Raw genomic sequence first — 21,601 nt, 5'->3', positions numbered from 1 at the left:
CCTCCCCCCTTTCACTTGCTTAAAACCTATTACATTTCTAACTTTTCCCAGTTCTGATGAAAGGTCATTGACCTGAAACATTGGGCTGAATTTTACCAGCCCCTCGATGCCGTGGGTTGTGGCAGGGGGACCAGTAAAATTCTGCAGGGAGAGGCCTGCCTTGACCCATGACGTCGAAAAGGGACCGCCGCATATCACTGGCAGTGGGGGGACCTCGGTGTGGACCCCACCACCTGGTGGTGGGCCCTTCATCTGCCTATTAAAATGAACCTAAATGAGATGCAAATAAACTTACCTGCAGGCGATGGCCATCCCACGCCAATTTTACGGCCGCCATTCATCCTTTGCACACCTTCAGAGTTCAGTACGGAATTCCGAGGCAAGAGCCTGGTGGGGAGGGGGGAGGAATAAAATCTTCATGGCAGGAAGGGTGGGGGAACATGGAAGACAATTTTAATTGGCTGTGGGGATGGTGGGAAGGGGTTACAGCCAAATGTTAGAAGGTTGGGGGTAGAGAAGAAAGTCAGTTTTGTCAATAAGGGCCAATGAAATGACCATTGGGGGATTGGTGAAGGGCCTGCATAACTTTATTGTGTGTTAATAAAAAATTCCTTAATACCGTACCTTTAAAATGTAAAATGACTTCTAAGGATTTAAAGCCCTCAAAAAATGGCGCCAGCGCCTGCACAGTGGTGCCGGACACCATTGCCAGGGATGCAGCAGCCACCCCCTCTACATCATCGGGTGCAACCGCTCCGCCCCCTCCACCTAAATGAGCCCCCGCATGTAATATCGCAGGGGCTCCTCGGCAGCATGTCTGTATCGGAAGGCCACCGAGTTCCAAGCGCACTGCCGCAGAGCGCAGCGCGCTGATAAAATTCAGATCATTAACCCTGTTTCTGTCTCCACAGATGCTGACTGACCTGCTAAGTATTTCCAGCATATTCTGTTTTAATTTCAGATTTCAAGCATCCACAGTATTTTGTTTTTGTTTATATAAAATTAAGATCGCCAGGGAGTAATTTGTGTATTACAGGCTTTCAGTCATATGGTGAACAGGCTGCCTTCCCTTTTTAATGGCTGTATGTTTGTCTCTGTATCATGGACTTCCTTTCAGGGTCTTCAAGCAGTCAACAAATCTTTCTTGCCACAATCTGGGAATCACCCCACAAATTTGTTCTCAGCGAACAATAAATTACGTCAAGCATTCAGAGATGGGTCTGTAGGACTCAGTCCTTCATTTTCCATCTCTAGGTAAGTCCCTTATTTTCTGCTGTTTCACTATTTTCCTCGCATTCTTCATCAAGCACATTTATTGCCACCTCACTCTCTTTCCTTGTACTAAACCTCTACTGGACATTGTTGTTTTTGAACAACCACATTTATCCTACTCTTTTTTTCCCCCAACTATTGGGGAATTGGATACCAGGAGGTTACTTTCACTAATGCATTAGAGATATATTGCATTCAATCTTCACATTGCTGTCTAGAGTTACTTCTCTATGCACCAGCCAGTTATTCTGTCTTTCATTTACCTTTCAACTGCACATTCAGAAGTTGGGGCTGTTATTGCCATTTGTTCTTTTTGTACATGCTCCTTTTTAGTTCCAAATTGCTTACAGATAATTGTGGTTTCACTTTTTGCCTTAAAGGGATGACTTAAAAATATTAATTAGCAGCTCAATCTTTTCAGTATCACGCAATATCTTTTAATATTTCTTGTCGGAGGAAGAGAATGCCAAAATTCAGAAATACAAGTTGCCCAAAACTCAGAAGTATCCAAAATTGAGTCACCAACATGTTGGTTCAGTCCATTTATTACTTTTATGATCTCAAATCTCTAAGGAGGCCAGTATAAAGCTCAAGACAGATCAGTGTTCCAGTAAACATCAATGCAAACTCGAGGAGCAGCACCTGATCCTTCGATGAGGCACTCTACAGCCTCATGGACTCAACCTTGAGTTCAACAAATTCAGAGCATGACTGGCCTTTTTTATATTTTTCTATTTTTTTTATAATTTTATTTTATTTTTTAACCATGTGCCTGTTTTTTCATGTGGACAGAGTTGCTCATTACTCTTGGTATTAACACTCTCTCTGGACTAATGCTTTGTCTTTCACCACAAGCATTAACACGCTCGTTGCCTTTGCCCCATGACAGCTTTGTTATTTAATCTCTCCTGCCCTCTGATCTATCACACACCTCTTTGTTCTCTTCCCCACCAAACCCCAACCCCCCCCCCCCCCCCACCCCCTTCACTTGCTTAAACCCTAATTCTTTTCTAACCTTTTCCAGTTCTGATGAAAGGTCACAGACCTGAAATGTCAACTCTGCTTCTCTCTCCACAAATGCTGCCTGACCTGCTGAGTATTTCCAGCACTTCCTTTTTTAAAAATTTATATTATATATACAGATCAAGACATCTGTTTTCTGCCACTTTTATCTACATTGCCTCATTGCCCATATTTGAGTTTGTTTTGAGTAAGTTTCGAGAGGATGTAGTCACAGAGGCAGCTTCACAATCCACCCCACTCCTGATTTTAGATGCTTCTACCTCTGCCTGGATATGCTTTACGGACTGTTGCAGTCTGGTTTCCTTGCCAAACCTGACTGACTAGGATCCTTATAAAAACAAAATACAATGGATGCTGGAAATGTGAAACAGAAACAGAAAATGATGGAACTACTCAGCAGGTCAGGCAGCATCTGACCCCAGAAAATGTAATGCCACTCACCTGTCATGTCCTCATGAGGTTCTCGATCCTCTTGCTGCACTGTCTTCAGGTTAGAGGGATCACACTTCTGCTGTTGACTTGCATCCACACTGCTTGGTTGGAGAAGCTGTCCACTTCCTCCCATCCTTGGGAGAGCTCACCTCACTGCAGCCCCTCAGATCCCACAGCAGGACCTCCAGGTAAAAGCAAGAGACCCAAGGCCAGCCTTCCCAGGTCTCCTCTTCATTGTTGTGGTTGCTGCAGCCACAAAAATCCAAGAGCTGGTGAGCCCTTGTAACCCATACCAGGATCCCTTTAATTAGAAATAGTTTCCTTTGACAGAATGAATGCACCATCCCGCTTGATAGTCTGTTCCTTCACTATTCGATTTCCTGACCCGCAAATGGTCCCACCATTCCGGCAAGGTCTAAGATGATTAAATTCTGTCCGTCAAGTCAAATGATGCTTTGTACTTTTCTAGGACTTAATTGCTGCACTTGCTGTACAACAGTGGCATTCCCTAAAAGCTCTCCAATAGTTGATCTGGTTACCCTAAAAAAGGAGTTTGCTGGTTGCATTAACCTTCATGAGACATGTGTTCTGTTGCATACCTTGGACCGAAGCTTTATCTATGTTTCATCAAAGTATATTATCAGCAGAACATAGGTTCTACATAACAACAGTGTTTACTATTTAAATATGAGTTGTTTGCTGTAAAACACATTGAGATGTCCTGAGAACCTGATAATGTACTTTCCTTGCTAATTCAATTAATCCACAAAGAAATTGCTTTATTAGATTTCAAAGTGAATTCCTTTGAAGTTCAGGGCTGTTGTTACCGTGGACTTTCACACATCAAAATCCTACAAACAGCAATGGAATGCTTCTAATTGGGCAGTGTACGTTGAGGTAGGAACATTGTTGGCCAGGACACCAGGAGAATTCCCTTTTTAAAATACTGTCATGGCATTCTAATCAAAGACCTGAGCAAGCCACAAGTTAAACATCTCATACAAAGGACACTATCTCTGGCAATAGAGCATTTCTTCAGACCTGAACTGAGGATTCAGCCTAGATCATATGCTTATTTATGTATGGGAGTGGATTTTGAACCCTGATCCATCTGACTCAGAGGTGAAAATATGCTAACTGAGCCAAGCTAACATTTGTAAAATCACTGTGATACTACTTCATCATTTCAAAAACCTATAGCCTAGAAATGTCTGTTAGCAAATGAGTGCCTGTTGGCTAGCATCAAAACAGCTTTATTCCCAGGGGCGCAGTATTTTATTATTTTGGTGAAGAATTTATTATTTTCTCTATTCCCTTTTCTTGGAGACTGGCAACCATACCAACATTAGCCAAAGGCTGGGAGAATAGTATACAGCCAGCCTTTATCACTGGGGCTCTATAACTGGTTTGTAGGAGGTGAGTGATCTTCTGATTATCCTCCCTTCCAACTGGAGTAGCTTGATCTCTGTTCAGCACCTTTCCTCAATGACATAGTTCAGATCATGCATGCAGCCTCTGAGTTAATATTCCATGGCATAGTACATTGGATCCGAACTGATATCCTTGGGATCCTTAATGTTTCCAGTAACAGCAATTAAAAACTATGGTGTAATGCAGATTTCATTGCATGATATTTAATGACCCATTATAAAATTTATTTTGCATGCAAGCTATGTTTATACCTAAAAGTGCTTTGCTTTATAGTAGCTTTTTATATTAATGCTTTATTAAGACATTCGCCAATTGTTTTTAAAATGCCAAAACAAATAAACCCTGATTTGAATCCCTATGAAGGTGCTTTGCAATGTGGATTTGAATAGATTTAGTGAAGAAGGTCTCATCTTCACCCTCTCTGTCCATCATAGTCAACAAGAAATGTTTTACTTTGCTGAATGAAGATGTTAAGAGGATGATAGCAACAAGAACTACCAGCAGCACTTTCATGGCAAACAATAATGACTTGTGGCATTGCCGGTTTTCAGAGGTGAAGCAGCCATTTGGAAGAAATAGCGATATTTCCTACTAGGGTGCATGCCGATGATTCAATAAGCCATAATTTCTGAGAGCCGAGGACAAAAATCAGGACTTCCATGTTAACTGAACAAGTTTTTCCACTTTGATTCATAAATGATATAAGAAAAGTAGCTGACGGGGAGTTCAGTCAAAACCAGATTTTAGAAAAGCGTTGAACTAAATGTCTGCATATATGGTTTTGCAGAAGCTTATAACCTTATCCAAACATGTTATTTTTCAATATTTTGCACCTTTTTGCACTGCTGATTGCACCTGCTCGATGGTATGCTGCAGTTAAATTGCAATGTAATGTATTTGGGTGAAATAGAAGTTAAAATGCATCATATCAATGGAGTCTTCACTAGAAGCAAGTGTAGCACACTTCACTGCTGTCTGAATAATGATATTTCATGCAATTCAAAAAGAAAATAAAAATTCTTGCACACACCCTCCAACACACAGAGCAACGAAAACATTAGTCATTCAAATGTAATAGATCATTTGTTGACTGTTCAGCAGATGAATAAATTATATCTGCACCTGTCATAATGTTTGATTTACCTCATTTATTTTTTGAGTGGAACACTATTTAATCTCTCTGCACCTTTATAACACCAGCCTCCCCTATGAAATATTTGAAGTTTTGTAAACAAGGTGGGAATATCCACATTTCTAGTACCACTTAAACCTGTCACAAATGTATTATGACGTATTGCAAAAATAACATGAAAGTGTAAAAATACAACAGAAAAAATGTGGCATTAAATTGTTGGAAAATATTTTTGAAAATAAGCCCTTCACGTTGTAGCAATTTGATAATTTAAATTGCTGGGCACAGTATCGTTAGTGTGATGTTAGGCAGTTGTTATAATGGCTCAAAATTTCCTGTGTCAGGGCAATGAATGGTGTCTGCTGTTAGACTAGTCCTTGCCCATTCAATGTCAACAAAAGTTTGCTCTTCAAGTTGCTGGAAGTGCTAGACGGAAATGATGTTACGCCTCTACAGGGCATCTGGGATTTGAGTGTACAGGGAAAGCAAAGGTCTTATCGCCTTAACCAATCAGATTGAAGTGTTAATGAAGGATTAAGAGAAAGAGCAAAATGAGACAGAAAGAAAAAGTTACAAAAATAAATCTCTAACCACAATTTAAACCTGAAGGAATGAAATTGCACACTTTATTAGCTTTTAGTGCCAGAGAGGTTGACTGGCTGTAATTAACACTTATCAGATTGTGAAAATGGTACTTAGATTTGAAATGACTTGATTTAACTTTCTGTGATGAGTTTACTTTAAAGGCCGGCTCAGGTCTGCAAATGAAACCGACCTGAGCCCAACAGAACCACATCCGACCCCAAGCACGACCCGGCCGGAGTCCTTTCATTTTTTCCCACGCCCGACCCGACCATCAGTTAACCTACCTTCCATTTTTCACTTTGTTGCTTACCTGCACAAGCTTAAAATAACTGTAACAAAGCCACATTTCAAATCCAAAAAGTACATTAACATTGGAGCCACTTACCGGAGATGGTGATAGAGCGTGTCCGACCCGGCCTGACCCGACCCGAGCCCGAATGCTAGACCAGGAAAGTGCAACCCAACCCAACCCAACCCGAATCCGATAGATGTCATCGGGTCCCACAGGTTCGGGTTGGGTAGCCAGCCTTTAGTTTACTTCATATGTACCATGTAAGTACAGGAACTTCACACCACTCAATGCTTTTGGAGAACCAGACAGTGAGATGCCATATTCACAAAACTAACAGCAAAGCTGTGGGTGGATCTCCGACAGCAACTTGTTGATTTCTGCATTTAATTGTGCATCTGCCCTTGCCTGAAGTTGCTGTGACATTTGTACATAAATAACGGTGAACACTATTAACCTTGCCGTTATTTTGACAGAAATGTTTGGGCCAATAAATTGGTGAGGACAATGATCTTAATGCATATTCAAATTACCACTCAATGCACTGCATTACTGTTGTTTCATGTATTATTAAACAGGTTGATCAAAATAAGTGATTGCACATGACTACATGCATGTGTGCATGCTCTTGAACTGCTTCCACAATAATATCTATATTACCACAGTTGTAATTACATTATATCCCTTTTATTTTCATTCTGTTTTAGAATGTCACAATTGTAAGCTTTTCCGTTATTTTGTAACCTTGAATAATCACTTGGCAACAGTGGTAATTACTGGTCATATCCAACTTAATATTTTTGGTCATTAGTGCTGAAATTCTAGATAGAATAGCAGGAAGTGATAAGATAAGAATGTTACACAATCATCAGGAATCATCTTAAGGCACAATAGCACATTTTAAGTTTTACTATATCTGAGCCCTTCAGGCTTCCAGAATTGCCATTAAATCATTTATGAATATTTATTTTATTTAATATATAGACTATGCGGTAAAGAAATTCAAATATTTAAAATATCTTTGCGTGCATCCTTACTTAAATGAAAGCAATTGTCCTCTGGGTGTTTAATGGCATCCTACCATAAATAAATATAAGCTGTAGGTGATGTGAAATGCTTTCAGGTAGGTAAATAAAAGTTACTGTGCATGGCTGAAGGTATCAAAGGATTGGTCTTCCAGGTGATCTGCAGAGTTATTCACTTCGCTGCATTTATGTTACATAATATATGTAGGATTTAAATCAGTATGAGAACAGCATGGCTTTACAGCGCCATCAACTCAACAAAGTTTCTTTTGTCAGTCAAACATCAAAGTAAAGTTAAATCTACATCCTTATTGAAAGTCATGCCAACAGAGAACTGGGAACAATCTAATGCAACACTTTTGAGGACTGTAATGAACTTCTACACCAAAAATAAAGAAAAAAGCTATACAGTTCATTCAACATTTAATGTTAATTAAATAAAATGTTATTGTTCCATGCATTTCTCTAATTCTACATAATATTCCACATTCAAAATTGGAAGAAATTTATTGCAAAAAAAGCATGAATACTTTAAACTTACAAAGGTTATTCAGTACCCAAAGGGTTTAGATGGAGTAATGCATGCTTGCATATTTACAAAACAACTTTTAGAGTCAAAGCCTGTAATTACAGGCCAATCACTCAACACAGAGCTCTTGAACCCATTAAAGCTTGGGCATGGTTGGTCAAAGATTTCGGTCAGATGTCAAGGTCACATATTTCTGGTTCCAGGCATTTTTCAAACTGTTCCAAAGCTAAACTTTGTTTCAAAAATAATGGATACCTGGAAATGATTATAAAGCAGTAATCTAATTGTGGGGTTCAGATTATATCATAAACCATGAAGACCGAAGCTCCAGTATTTTATAATTATTGTGTGAACCCCAAGATTTGATTGCAATGGTAAAATATGTTGCTAGCATATCTTTATTGCAGCTTTAGTGTATAGGATTTAATTTCATGTGTGCCTGCGTGTATGGGGATGGGGGGCTGGAGGTTGTAGGGGGGGTGGGGTGGGGGGGGTAGTGTGGGTAGTGTGGGTGGTTGGTGGGGGTTTGAAGTATCCTGTTTTTGTTCAGTTTTTGTGCTGCAGCAGCTGTCATTACAGACAACAATGTTAGTGTGCTGTAGGTCATTGATGTGTGATGGTATTCCCATAAGAGGATTAGTGATTGTGACATAATTGTTACAGGTTTATTTGAAATAATGTGCAAATGATTACTGGGAAACTTTATGTCCAGTGTCTATTATTATTATTTTTTATTAAAAAGGTATTGGCCCTGAAATTAAGTTGGGGGATATTATCGGGTAACGTTTCTGCTAAAATAGTGAGAAGAGAAAATGTAAGTGTTAATATTCACACAGTAGTATTGCACAGCTTAATTTTAGGGTATTTGTGTCTTTGATATTGTGTGATAGTGTGACTATAGAAACAGGAGTAGGCCATTCAGCCTCTCAAACCTGTTCCAGCATTTAATTAGATTTGTATCTAAACTCCATTTATGCCCTTTTGCTCCATATCCCTTGAAACGCTTGTCTAACAAAAATCCATCAGTTTCAGGCTCAGTCATTCCAATTGATACAGCATCTACAGCCTCTTGGGCAGAGAGTTCCAGATTTCCACTACCCTTTGTATGAAAAAGTGCTTCCTGATTTCACTCCTAAATCACATAGCTCTAATTTAAGATTATGCTCCTTTGCTCCTTTGTTTTAGATATCCCCACTAAGTCATAGAGTCATAGAGTTATACAGCACAGAAACAGGCCCTTCGGCCCATCGTGTCTGTGCCAGCCATCAAGCACCTAACTATTCTAGTCCCAATTTCCAGCACTTGGCCCGTAGCCTTGTATGCTATGGCATTTCAAGTGCTCATCTAAATACCTCTTAAATGTTGTGAGGGTTCCTGCATCTACCACCACTTCAGGCAGTGCGTTCCAGACTCCAACCACCCTCTGGGTGAAAATTTTGTTTCCTCAAATTCCCTCTAAACCTCCTGCCCCTTACCTTAAATCTATGCCCCATGGTTATTGATCCCTCCGCTAAGGGAAAAAGTCTGTTCCTATCTAACCTATCAATGCCACTCAAATTTTGTATACCTCAATCATGTCCCCCCTTATCCTTCTCTGTTCTAAGGAAAACAACCCTAGCCTTTTCAGTCTCTCTTCATAGCTGAAATGCTCCAGCCCAGGCAACATCCTGGTGAATCTCCTCTGCACCCTCTCCAATGCAATCACATCTTTCCTATAGTGTGGTGCCCAGAACTGTACACATTACTCCGGCTGTGGCCTAACTAGCGTTTTATACAGCTCCATCATAACCTCCCTGCTCTTATATTCTATGCCTCGGTTAATAAAGGCAAGCATCCCATATGCCTTCCTAACCACGTTATCTACCTGTGCTGCTGCCTTCAGTGATCTATGAACAAGTACACCAAGGTCCCGCTGACCTTCTGTACTTCCTAGGGTCCTACCATCCATTGTATATTCCTTTGCCTTGTTAGTCCTCCCAAAATGCATCACCTCACACTTCTCAGGATAAAATTCCATTTGCCACTGCTCCACCCATCTTACCAGCCCATCTATATCGTCCTGTAATCTAAGGCTTTCCTCCTCACTATTTACGACACCACCAATTTTCATGTCATCTGCAAACTTACTTATCATACCTCCTATATTCATGTCTAAATCATTAATGTACACTACAACAGCAAGGGTCCCAGCACCGATCCCTGTGGTACATCACTGGCCACAGGCTTCCACTCGCAAAAACTACCCGCAACCATTACCCTCGGTTTCCTGCCACCAAGCCAATTTTGGATCCAATTTGCCAAATTGCCCTGGATCCCCTGGGCTCTTACCTTCTTGACCAATCTCCCATGCAGGACCTTATCAAAAGCCTTACTGAAGTTCATGTAGACTACGTCAACTGCCTTACCCTCATCTATAAATGTAGTCACCTACTCGAAAAATTCAATCAAATTAGTTAGAGACGATCTCCCCCTGACAAAGCCATGCTGACTATCCCTGATTATTCCCTACCTCTCCATGTGGAGATTAATCCTGTCCCTCAGAATTTTTTCCAATAGTTTCCCAACCACTGATCTTAGACTCACCGGCCTGTAATTACCTGGTCTATCCCTGCTATTCTTCTTGAATAATGGTACCACATTCGCTGTCTTCTAGTCCTCTGGCACCTCTCCCGTGGCCAGAGAGGATCTGAAAATTTGTGTCAGAGCCTCTGCTATCACCTCCCTTGCCTCACACAACAGCCTGGGATACATCTCAGCTGGGCCTGGGGATTTATTCACTTTTAAGCCCGCTAAAGCATCCAATACTTCCTCCCTTTCAATGTTAATATGTTCAAGTATATCGCAATCCCCCTCCCTGATCTCCACACCTACATTGTCGTTCTCCACAGTGAAAACAGATGAAAAGTAATCATAAGTAATATACTTATAAAACGCCTTAGGATTTTCCTTTATATTGACCGCCAATTTTTTTTCATGTCCCTTCTTCACTCTCCTAATTATTTTTTTAAGTACCCCTCTACACTTACTATACTCCTCTAATGCCTCCGCTGTTTTCAGTGCTCTGAATCTGCCATAAGCCCCCTTTTTTTCCCTGATCCAATACTCTATATCCCTTGACATCCTGGGTTCCCTGGACTTGATGGTCCTACCCTTGACCTTAACGGGTACATGTTGGCTCTGAACTCTCACTATTTCCTTTTTGAATGACTCCCACTGGTCTGATGTAGAATTTCCTACAAGTAGCTGCTCCCAGTGACTTTGGCCAGATCCTGTTTTGTCAAATTGAAATCGGCCTTCCCCCAATTCAGTACCTTTATTTCTGGCCCGTCTTTGTCCTTTTCCATAACTACCTTAAATCTTAGAGTTATGGTCACTATCCCCAAAATGCTCCCCCACTGATACTTCTACCACTTGTCCAGCTTCATTCCCTAGGATTAGATCCAGTACTGCCCCTTCTCTTGTAGGACTTTCTACGTACTGGCTCAAAAAGCTGTCCTGTATGCATTTTAAGAATTCCTCCCCCTATCCCCAGCTGATTATTAGGTAAGTTAAAATCCCCTACTATTATTACCCTATTATTTTTACACCTCTCTGAGATTTGCCTACATATCTGCTCCTCTATCGCTCCCTGACTGTTTGGAGGCCTGTAGTACACGCCCAGCCAAGTGATTGCCACCCCTTTTGTTCTTAAGTGCTCGCCATATGGCCTCATTTGAGGAACCTTCTAAGATATCATCCCTCCTTACTGCAGTAATTGACTCCTTGATCAACAGTGGAATGCCACCTCCTCTTTTATCCCCTCCCCTATCACACCTGAAGATTCTATACCCTGGAATATTGAGTTGCCAATCCTGCCCCTCCCTCAGCCATGTCTCTGTGATAGCAATAATATCATAATCCCATGTGATAATCAATGCCCTCAATTCATCTGCCTTATTAGTAAGACTCCTTGCATTAAAATAGATGCAATCCAGCCTTGCATTTTTCACTTGTGCCTTAACAGGTCTATATTTGCTCTGCCTTCTGGACTGACTCAGTTTCTCTTCTATATTTGGCTGTGCCTCACCCCCTACTGTACCTCCACTCTGTATCCTATCCCCCTGCCAAATTAGTTTAAACCGCCCCCCCCACCCCCCCAAAAAGTACTAGCAAACCTCCCAGCAAGGATGTTGGTCCTGTTCCGGTTCAGGTGCAACCTGTCCAACTTGTACATGTCCCACCTTTGCCAGAAACAGACCCAGTGATCCAGGAACCTAAAGCCCTCCCTCCTGCACCATCTCCTCAGCCACGCATTCATCTGCTCTATCCTCCTATTCCCATACTTGCTAGCACGTGGCACAGGGAGTAATCCAGAGATTACAACCTTTGAAGTCCTGCTTTTTAATCTGCTACCTAGCTCCCTAAATTCTTGTCGCAGGACCTCATCCCTCTTTCTACCTATGTCGTTGGTACCAATGTGTATCACGACCTCTGACTGCTCACCCTCCCCCTTCAGAATGTCCTGCATCCGCTCTGTGACATCTTTGACCCTAGCACCAGGGAAGCAACATACCATTCTGGAGTCACGTTTGTGGCCACAGAAACACTTATCTGCACCCCTTACAGTAGAATTCCCTATCACTACAGCTCTTCCACCCCTTTTCCTCCCCTGCTGTGCAGCAGAGCCCTCCATGGTGCCACAAACTTGGCGGTTGCTGCTTTCCCTGGGAGGTCATCCCCCCCCAACAGTATTCAAAGCAGTATATCTGTTTGAGAGGGAGATGGCCACAGGGGACTCCTGCACTACCTGCCCGCGCCTACTACTCTGTCTGGTGGTCACCCATCCCTTTTCTGCCTGTGCAGCCATTACCTGCGGTGTGACCACCTCACTAAATGTGCTATCCACGACGTCCTCAGCATTGCGGATGCTCCACAGTGAATCCACCTGCAGCTCCAGCTCCATAATGTGTGTAGCCAGTAGCTGCAGATGGATACACTTCCTGCACACATGGTCATCAGGGACACTGGCAGCGTCCCTGATTTCCCACGTAGCACAGGAGGAGCATATCACGGGGCTGAGCTCTCCTGCCATGACTTACCCTTAGATTAATTAGCTACTCCCTTAATTAAAAAATACTAATTACACTAGGGGCCTTGTTCTAAACACTACAATCTAAAGTTCTTAATAAGTTATACTGAATTAAAAAAAACACTTTAGTAGTACTCACCTTATCACCAGAGGATTTTTTTTCAACAAAAAAAACTTTCCCTTATTTTTTCAGCTATTTAAATGCACTAACAGCTGCTACTCACCCAACCAGTCACCTTGCAGATTTCCCATGATGTCACTAAGTTTTTTTTCGAGTCTCAGCGCGCACCAAGAGAGGGAGTAGGTCCGCCAGCTGCCACCACTCCTGTCTTCAGGTAAGTGAGGGCCTCGAGTCCCACACTCTCTTTTACAGCTCCCGCTCTGGATCAGCTTCCACCCAGGTCCGCCAGCCGCCGTCACTCCTGTCTTCAGGTAAGTGGAAGACTAAAGGAAATAATTTCTCTGTATCACCCTATTGAATACTTTTATCATTTTAATGATCTCAAATAGATTAACACTGCCACCCCACTCCCCCCACAACCACCACAAACTACTTTCTAAACTCAAGGAATACAAATCAAGTTTATTCAACCTGTTCTCATAATTTAACCTTTAAACCCCGGTAGAATTCTGATGAATTCTGTATTGTAACTCCATGAGGCCAATATTTCTTAGCTGAGGTTGGTGTCCAGAAATGAATGTAGATGAGGTCTGACTGAGGCTTTGTACAACTGAAACATCGCTTTCTCACGTAGTTATTCAATGCCATTGTGAGCTTTTAGAATTGCTGATTGGTCCCTGTGAGGAGGGTATAAAGAAGCTCCAAAGAGATAGAGACAGGTTAAGTGAGTGGGCAGCAAGGTGGCAGATGCCGTATAATGTGAGGAAATGTGAGGTTATTCACTTTGGCAGTAAGAATAGAAAAGCAGAATATTTTTTAAAAAGGCATGAAACTTTTAAATGTTGATATTCCGAGAGACTTGGGTGTACTCATACACGGAACACAGAAAGTTAGCATGCAGGTACAGCAAGCAATTAAGAAGGCAAATGTCATGTTAGCCTTTATTACAAGGGGATTGGAGTACAAGAATCAGGAAGTCTTGCTACAATTATATATGGCTTTGGTGAGACCACACCAGAAGTAGTGTGTGCAGTTTTGGTCTCCACATCTGAGGAAGAATATACTTGCCTACTTGCCTTGGAGGCAGTACAGCGATTGGTTCCAGGGATGAGAGGGTTGTCCTATGATGAGAGGCTGAGTAAATTGGGCCTATACTCTCTAGAGTTCAGAAGAAAGAGAAGTAATCTCATTGAAACATACAAGATTCTCATGGGGCTTGAAAGGGTAGACAATGAGATGTTGTTTCCCCTAGCTGGGGAATCTAGAACACTGGGGCACAGCCTCAGGATAAGGGGTCAATCATTTAGGACTGAGATGAGGAGAAATTTCTTCACTCAGAGGGTTGTGAACCTTTGGGATCATCTATCCCAGAAGGTTGTAGATGTTCCATCATTGAGTATTTTTAAGATTGAGATTTTTGATCTCTCAGGGAATCAAAGGAAATGGGGAGCGGGCAGGAAAGTGGAGTGGATGTAAATCAGCCATGATCATATTGAATGGTGGTGCAGGCTCGAGGGACCAAATGGTCTACGCTTCCTCCTATTTCTTATGATCTTACATTCTTATGTCCATGCTAACTATATTTTAAGATTGAACTACCAGTTCCTAATATTGGTCCATATTAATCACATAATACCATGGACAAACCAAACCCCACAAGAATACCTAAGTTGGCCATTTTCCAATTTTATTTTTAGCTTTCTATTTTTAATTATCTTTAGCATTCTATCCTTTTCTAAATTGGCTGAAGCCCAACCAGTGTGGATTCTCTGCTCTGCTGACCCAAATCTCACCATGGAGCCTATAAGTCCAACATAGTTATTCCACTCTGTCCTGTACAACCCATTCTTGACTCATACATGTCTTTCTGCCTCTGCCTTCCAGACTTAATGTCCAGCCTGACATTATGGCCTGAATTTTAAGCAGCAGCATGCTTTGAACTTTGCAGCCTTCTGACATGGAAGTACCACCGAGGAGCATCAGCGATATCACGCGTGTGGGCTCATTTAAATGGAGGGGGCGGAGCAGCCACCCCCTATGACACGCAGGCGCAGGCGCCATTTTTAAAGGGCTTTAAGCCCTTAGAATTAATTTTAATTTTTACAGGTACACAAATCCACATTTTTTTATTAACAATTAATAAAGATGTGGAGACCCTTCCCCAACCCCACAATGGTCATTTAATTGGCACTTATTGTCAAAAAATACTTTATTCCCTTCCCGAACTTTCCCCCCCAACTTTCTAACATTTGGCCTCTAACCCCTTCCCACCATTCACACAACCAGTTAAATTTGTTTTCCCCGCTCTCCAACCCCTCGCACCCTGAAAATTTTATTCCTCTCCCCTCTCCACCAGGTTCTCGCCTTGGAACTCCCTATGGGGTTCTGAAGGCACGCGAAGCAGGAATGGCGGCCATAAAATCGGCGTGGGACGGCTGCCACCTGCAGGTAAGTACAGTTACATATTATTAATGTTAATTTAAATATGCAGATGAAGGGCCCACCACCAGCTCTGTATCTATCTTATTCCCAACTAGTGGGGTGAATTTTACAGACCTCCCGATGTCGGGGGTCATGGTGGGGGGGGCCGGAAAATGCCTCCAGCAGAGGCCCACCACGGGCCTCAATGCCAGGAAGGCCCGCCCCAATATTTCCGGCAGCGGCAGGGCGTCATGGCGGCCCCCCTGCCGCTCAGCGACAGGAGCCAAATTTAAATATGTAGATTAATGCAAATAAATGAATTAATTACCTTCACGCTCCCGCCATCTGTCCCTGTGTAATATTCGTGCCGGTGGCCGGCACTCTTGCACCTTCGAATCCCTATCTGGGGATCCGAGGAGGAACACTGGTGGGGAGGGGGGAGCAGGTAAGTTTTTCAGTGCGGGAGAGGGGGGAGCGGCATCAGAGTCATCTCATTGGTGTAGGGGATGGTGGGAAGGGTTAGAGTGTAAAGTGTATGAACTTTGTGGGGGGAAGGTCTTGTGCATAAGGTAAGTGTTTTTGTGGGGTGGAAGCACAGGTAATTAATTCTATGGTTATTGAGGGGGGGGTTGGGAGAGGGGCAGGATACATTTATTTGATATTTTCAAATCATTTTTACATCAATGCTTCTCTAATTATTTAAATTGAAATGTAGGGCTCGAAGCCCTTTAAAAATGGTGCAAAGGCTGCTGATGCCATTGCCTGGGACGGACAGCCCGCCCCCTCCAAGTCATCGGGGTGGGCGTTCCGCCCCGGTTATTTACATGAGCCGCCACATTTAATATCGTGGCGGCTCCACAATTCGCAGCCCACACGGGTGGACTGCCATTGTTCGTGTCCACCTGCCGGTTATGGTGGCGGAAGTATAAATTCTAGCCCAGTGTGTTTTAGTGGCCAGCCTTTCTGCTATTGATTTTTCCACTATTTCTGTTCCTGCTCTTCTTCCCACAAGTCACATGAATAAGATAATGGAACTACCGAAGCCCATGCCCCATTAAACAGACAGAAATCTCATGTGGTTAGTATGACAAATTAATAGTTAACAGATCCTAGTGAACCATAAAAACCAACATAAAGCAAACTTTTAGAAAGCTTTTAGCATATATGCGCAGACATACATAGTAGATCAAATCTAGATCTGTGCATGAGTTTCAAAGGTCCACCAACTGCAGCATTCTCAGAGCAAATTTTATAACTGTTCTATTTAGTAATTGAAATAATCAAGGGTCCAGTATGTTTAAAATGGAAATTATACAGGGAGCTAACATTCTCTTGGTTTAATTATTTCTTGGGATCTGTTGCAGTTTAAATGCACTGGAAAATATTAGCAATTTCAACAACAATAACAACAATTTGTATTTGTACAGCACCTTTAATGTGGTAAAGCATCTCAAGCTGCCTCACAGGAGCGTTATCAAAGTTTAACACCGAGCCACATAAGGAGATATGTGGCTGATGACCAAAAGCTTGGTGGAAGAGGTAGGTTCTAAGGAGCATCTTAAAGAAGGAAAGAGAATTAGAGAGGTGGAGAGGTTTAGGGAGGAAATTCCAGAGCTTAGGTCCTTGGCAGCTGAAATTATGGCCACCAAAGGTGGAGTGATTAAAACTGGGGCTGCTCAAAAAGTCAGAATTGGAGGAATGTAGAATCTCGGAGGGCTGCAGGGTTGGAGAAGGGTACAGAGATAGGGAAGGGTGCTGCCTTGGTGGGATTTGAAAATTTGAAAACAGGATGTGAATTTTAAAATCAAAGCTTTGTTTAAATTTGTCAGCGAGCACAGGGGTAATAGGTATACAGGACTTGGTACGTGTTAGGACACAGGCAACAGTGATTTGGACGACTTCAAGTTGATGGAGGGTAGAACATGGGAGGCAGGACAGGAGTGTATTGAAATAGTCATGTTTAGAGGCATGGATGAGGTTTCAGCAACAGATGAGCTGAGGCAGGGGTGAAGTTGGGCAATGCTACAGAGCTGAAAATATGCAGTTTTAGTCACTGATATGTGATTGGAAGCTCATCTTAAGGCCAATATGACACAATTGGATGGGTTTTGAATGGGTTAAAATGGGTCTGTTATGTCCGCAATGACCTTTGAGGCCACAGGAGGGTAAGCAGCAGCTTCCAAATGGTGGAGAAGGACGCAGAGGAGAAAGACAGGTGGCTCCTCTGCGCAGAAGGAGGTACTCTCCAGAGAGGGTCTACAGGTCGAAGCTCAACTACCTACAGATGTCCGAGAGGCAGTGCCAACAGAGATGCCGCCTCTCCAGGGAGGCTGTCACTGACTTATGCTCCATGATTTAGGACAATCTGTGCTCCAGGGGACTTGGTGGAAATCCATTGACGGTCACCATGGCACTAAACTTCCACTGAACTCTGGAGCATTCCAGGGATCCACTGGGGAGTTGTGTGGGATCTCACAGCCTGCAGCCCATTGGTGCATCAAGGAGGTCACCAATGCACTTTTCAGGAGGGCTGGCAACTATGTGCACTTCCACATGGATCCCACCTCTCAAGCTGAGAGGGCCTTTGTGTTCAGGGCTATCACTGGATACCCCCAGGTGTAGGGTCTCATCAACAGCACACATGTTACCATCAAGGCTCCTGAAGACTAGCTAGTGGTCCTCATCAACAGGAAGGGCTTCCACTCCCTCAATGTGCAACAGGTCTGCGATCATCAAAAAAGGATCCTGCAGGTCTGTGTATCCTTCCCGGGAAGTTGCTGCGATGCCTGCATTTTGTGGCAATCCCAGGTACCAGACCTTTTCTGGCCTCTTGCACACCTTAAGTGATGGATCCTTGGAGACAAGGGCTACCCACTGAGGACATGGCCACTGATGCCTGTGAGGAACCCACACACAGCTGCAGAGGAGAGGTATAACTTCTGCCATGGGATAACGCGATTCAGTGGAGCCCTTCAGTACGGCGAGGTTCTCATGTATCGTGGTCGTCTGCTGTGCATTGCACAACCTGGCGCTACGGGGGAAGGCATTGAACAATGAGGAATGCGAGGAGTGTGAGACCTCGGATGATGAGGATGCAAAGGAGGAAGCTTGACAGGCATTGCCAGATGAAGGACCACAGAGACAATAGGAGAGACGCCATCAGATATGGGCAAGGGAGGCTCGTGACACCCTTGTACATCTGTATTTCCTTTGATCCTTACTGCTAGTTGTACATTGACCAATAAAGACTTATCTTTATGCAGCCCTGTTGTTGCCTTCTTTCCTTCAGGAAACAATCGCTCATTGACCAGTTATGCAGCACTGAGCTGCCAGGCTCCAGACTGGACCCCTCATAGCATGATGCTTTACCTCGAGCCTCCACAAAAGAGTGGGTAGAAATGAAGCACCAAAGGCCTTACAGAAGAGGAAGGAGATCTTGTTTGTTGGGGAAAAAATCTTTGATGATTGTGACAGCAAATGCTACCATCAACAATACACAATCACCCACGAAAACCCCGTGCTTCTAGGTGCTCTCCTTCATTCTTCTGCATGCACTCCTACAAGGTGCTCCCCCTGAGCTGTCAGCTGAGGTGGAGGCAGGCTTCTGACCTTGCTGCCCCTTGGCTAGGGATGACCTTGGTGGCCTGAGGCCTGGTGGGCCCTGGCATGTTGGAGTCCTCCTGCACAGAAGTAGTAGCACCCTCTGTTGACAGGGATGATGGAGGCCCTGGCATTGTTGGCAGAGGGGCAGAGGAACTGCAGGTGACACCAGGAGCACCCTGAGAAGAGCCCCCAGGAGCGGTGGCCAGCCGCTCCTCCTCTCTTGCAAGGCAAACTTGTGCCTCCCTGCTGACCTGAAAGCGTAGAGGACCTGGTAGTGTGTCCAGGTCCCCTATCAACCTCTTGCCTTGCCACTGCTGCCTTGTGCTCATGGTCCAGACGAGGGTATGCAGGTCTGCACAAATGTGCTGCAGACAGTGGGCAGAATTTAGTGGAGTTGGTGGGGCTCCTGGTGCTGGGCTGAAAAGGCAGTGGGAACCCCACCACGGTCATTCGGAGCCCCCCAGCTCTATTTAACAATGCCCGGGTGATTAACAGCCTGGTACCGGGATCCCGCCTCCAAGAGCTGCCAGCCACTCAGAGGGAGTGGTGGCCACTGCCGGTACTGCAGGAGGCCTGGAAACTAGGTCCAGTGCTGGAGACCTGGGATCAGAGGTAAGTGAGGTGGGATCGCTGGGACCAGTCCAGCGGGCCCCAGTGATGGGGGGAGGGAGGGTGGGCATGGAATTCAGGGGAGGGTGTTCAGGGAGGCCACAGATTGCCCATGGAGGAGGAACCCTCCCCACGCCTGCAGGGAGGTCGCCTTGTTTTACTGGGCAATCTCCTGGTGTGGCGGATTCCCACCCCCCTCACCACTGGCTTAATTAATTAACTGATGGTGGGAAGAGGCCCTTAAGTGGCAGATAATAGGCCTCCATTGGCCTCTGGGCAGGAAGGCTAAATTGCCATGCAACGGGAAGGCAACGGACCCTTTGACCTCTGCCTCCTGCCACAATTCTATGGGTACCCCCCACCTCCTAGACCACCTCCGGGGGGCCCATTAAATCCAGCCCCGTGAATGCTCTGCTGGATCTGGCTCTCCATCAGAGATGCCAGTCTCTCAATGGAGGATGCCACTTGTGCACCAAGGCCGGACGGACTCCTCTATCGTCTGCACTTGGGCACGCATAACCTCTGGTATCTCTGCCAGATGTTTTGCCTGACCTCCCACTGCAGCTGCAGCATTTCCCGTGATGTTGCCGACACCAGAGGCACGTCATAAGCCTGGGGCTCAGCATGGGCCTGGCCTCCCACAGCCCTCCGACTGTCAGAGGCCTGGGCTGTCACAGCCTCCGTCAGCTGCTCGGGCACTTGTGTGCTATGCGTTGTGTGAATCTAACTGCGAGCGCATATCCACAGACATGCAAGTATCTGTGTTGGTGGAGGGTGCGGGAGTATGAAGTGATGATGCACCCTCTGAGACTCTGTCCTCCCCCTCAGAGGTGGCAGGCTCTCCCACAGTCTCAGAGAGTCTTCAAGTAGGCACCGTGTGACCTGCATGAGAGAACAGAAACATTGAAGGGTCAAGGGCCTCCCCTCCTGAAATAGCACACATCCCTACTTTGGAGATCCCTGTAGACACTGGATGCCTGATGAGCGCATGGCTCCATCGTTGCAGATGCACCCTTTTTCTCCATGACAACCTTGTCTTGGGAAGGTGCCCCTGTCTCTCCATCCACAATGTATCTTCCATCTTGTGGTCCATCCTGTGGTCCAGCCAGCTCCATGGCCTCAGGACATGGAGAATCAGCAGCCCACCGCCAGTCTTGATCCACTCTCCCTGATTGTCTGCAATCTCCTCCTGCAGACAGAGGAATGGAAGCTGTTGGTCCCTCAGCAAGAACAATCCCAAGCCATAGGCTAGTAGTGGTCCAGCTGTTACTAATGAGAGCACACGGATGCCTCCTGCATCCAGCCCCTTTCCAGGGACCTTGTGAGGGTCTGCATTGACAAACAGCTTCCTTTTAGGGCTATTTCACCATGCTTCAGACAGTTTGTCTGAATCTTGTGACCATTTGTCTGGGTGGATACTCCCTTTCCACCCAACACAACCTCCTGCTTTGCCAGATGCAAGGCTCAAGAGGTGAAGGCACTGAGAGGTCATTAAGCATTGCATTTAGGTCCTTGGTGTGACCCCCAGCTGACCTCCTCTGTTATCTGCAGCCAGGCTTGCTTGTCAGGCTCCCAGCCCTCCGCCTCCCGTCCCTAAGTAATAGCATATGCCACCTTTCCCTGGCAGCCTGTAGGAGCACCTGGAGGGAGGTATCACTGAACTGTGGGGCCACCCGGGGTCTACTTTCCGCCATCACTCTGCAGCCTTTTAGAACTCTGCCACTCCTATGACTGCAGATAGCAAGACTGAATGCAGGTCTGACAGCCCTTTAAAAATGGTGCCAGCACCTGCCACAACATCAGCTGACACCAGCATCTCCAACTCTGCACTGCTATTGACCACATAACTGGTTGGCCCCCACAACTCTTTGCCTTTAATTAGCTGCGCTCCTGGCCCCAATGTGGCACCCACCTGGTTCCAGTTTCGACGGCGGGACCGGCATCTATTAAAAAAAATCCAGCCACTGTCTCTGTTAAAATATCAGACAGAGTAAGTTATCAAATGTTCATATGGAATCATTTCAGAATTTCAATATTAAAAGTTAGGGAAAGAATTATACT

At 44.5% G+C, this 21,601-nt stretch overlaps 1 long non-coding RNA gene across 1 annotated transcript in view; it reads left to right on the top strand.

Annotated features, from left to right (window-relative positions):
- Positions 1-12,989: 12,989 nt before the first annotated feature.
- Positions 12,990-21,601, top strand: part of LOC137371358 (uncharacterized) — an 89,240-nt gene continuing 80,628 nt past the window's right edge. The window contains exons 1-3 of the long non-coding RNA XR_010975209.1: positions 12,990-13,121; positions 15,264-15,355; positions 16,756-16,867. This is a non-coding gene — a long non-coding RNA (uncharacterized lncRNA). The remainder of the gene's footprint in view (positions 13,122-15,263; positions 15,356-16,755; positions 16,868-21,601) is intronic.

The sequence above is a fragment of the Heterodontus francisci genome, chromosome 6 (assembly GCF_036365525.1).
Source record: "Heterodontus francisci isolate sHetFra1 chromosome 6, sHetFra1.hap1, whole genome shotgun sequence".
In the NCBI taxonomy this organism is placed as follows: domain Eukaryota; kingdom Metazoa; phylum Chordata; class Chondrichthyes; order Heterodontiformes; family Heterodontidae; genus Heterodontus; species Heterodontus francisci.
Note: the sequence above shows the minus strand (reverse complement) of the source record. Positions and strands in the feature narration are given on the sequence as shown.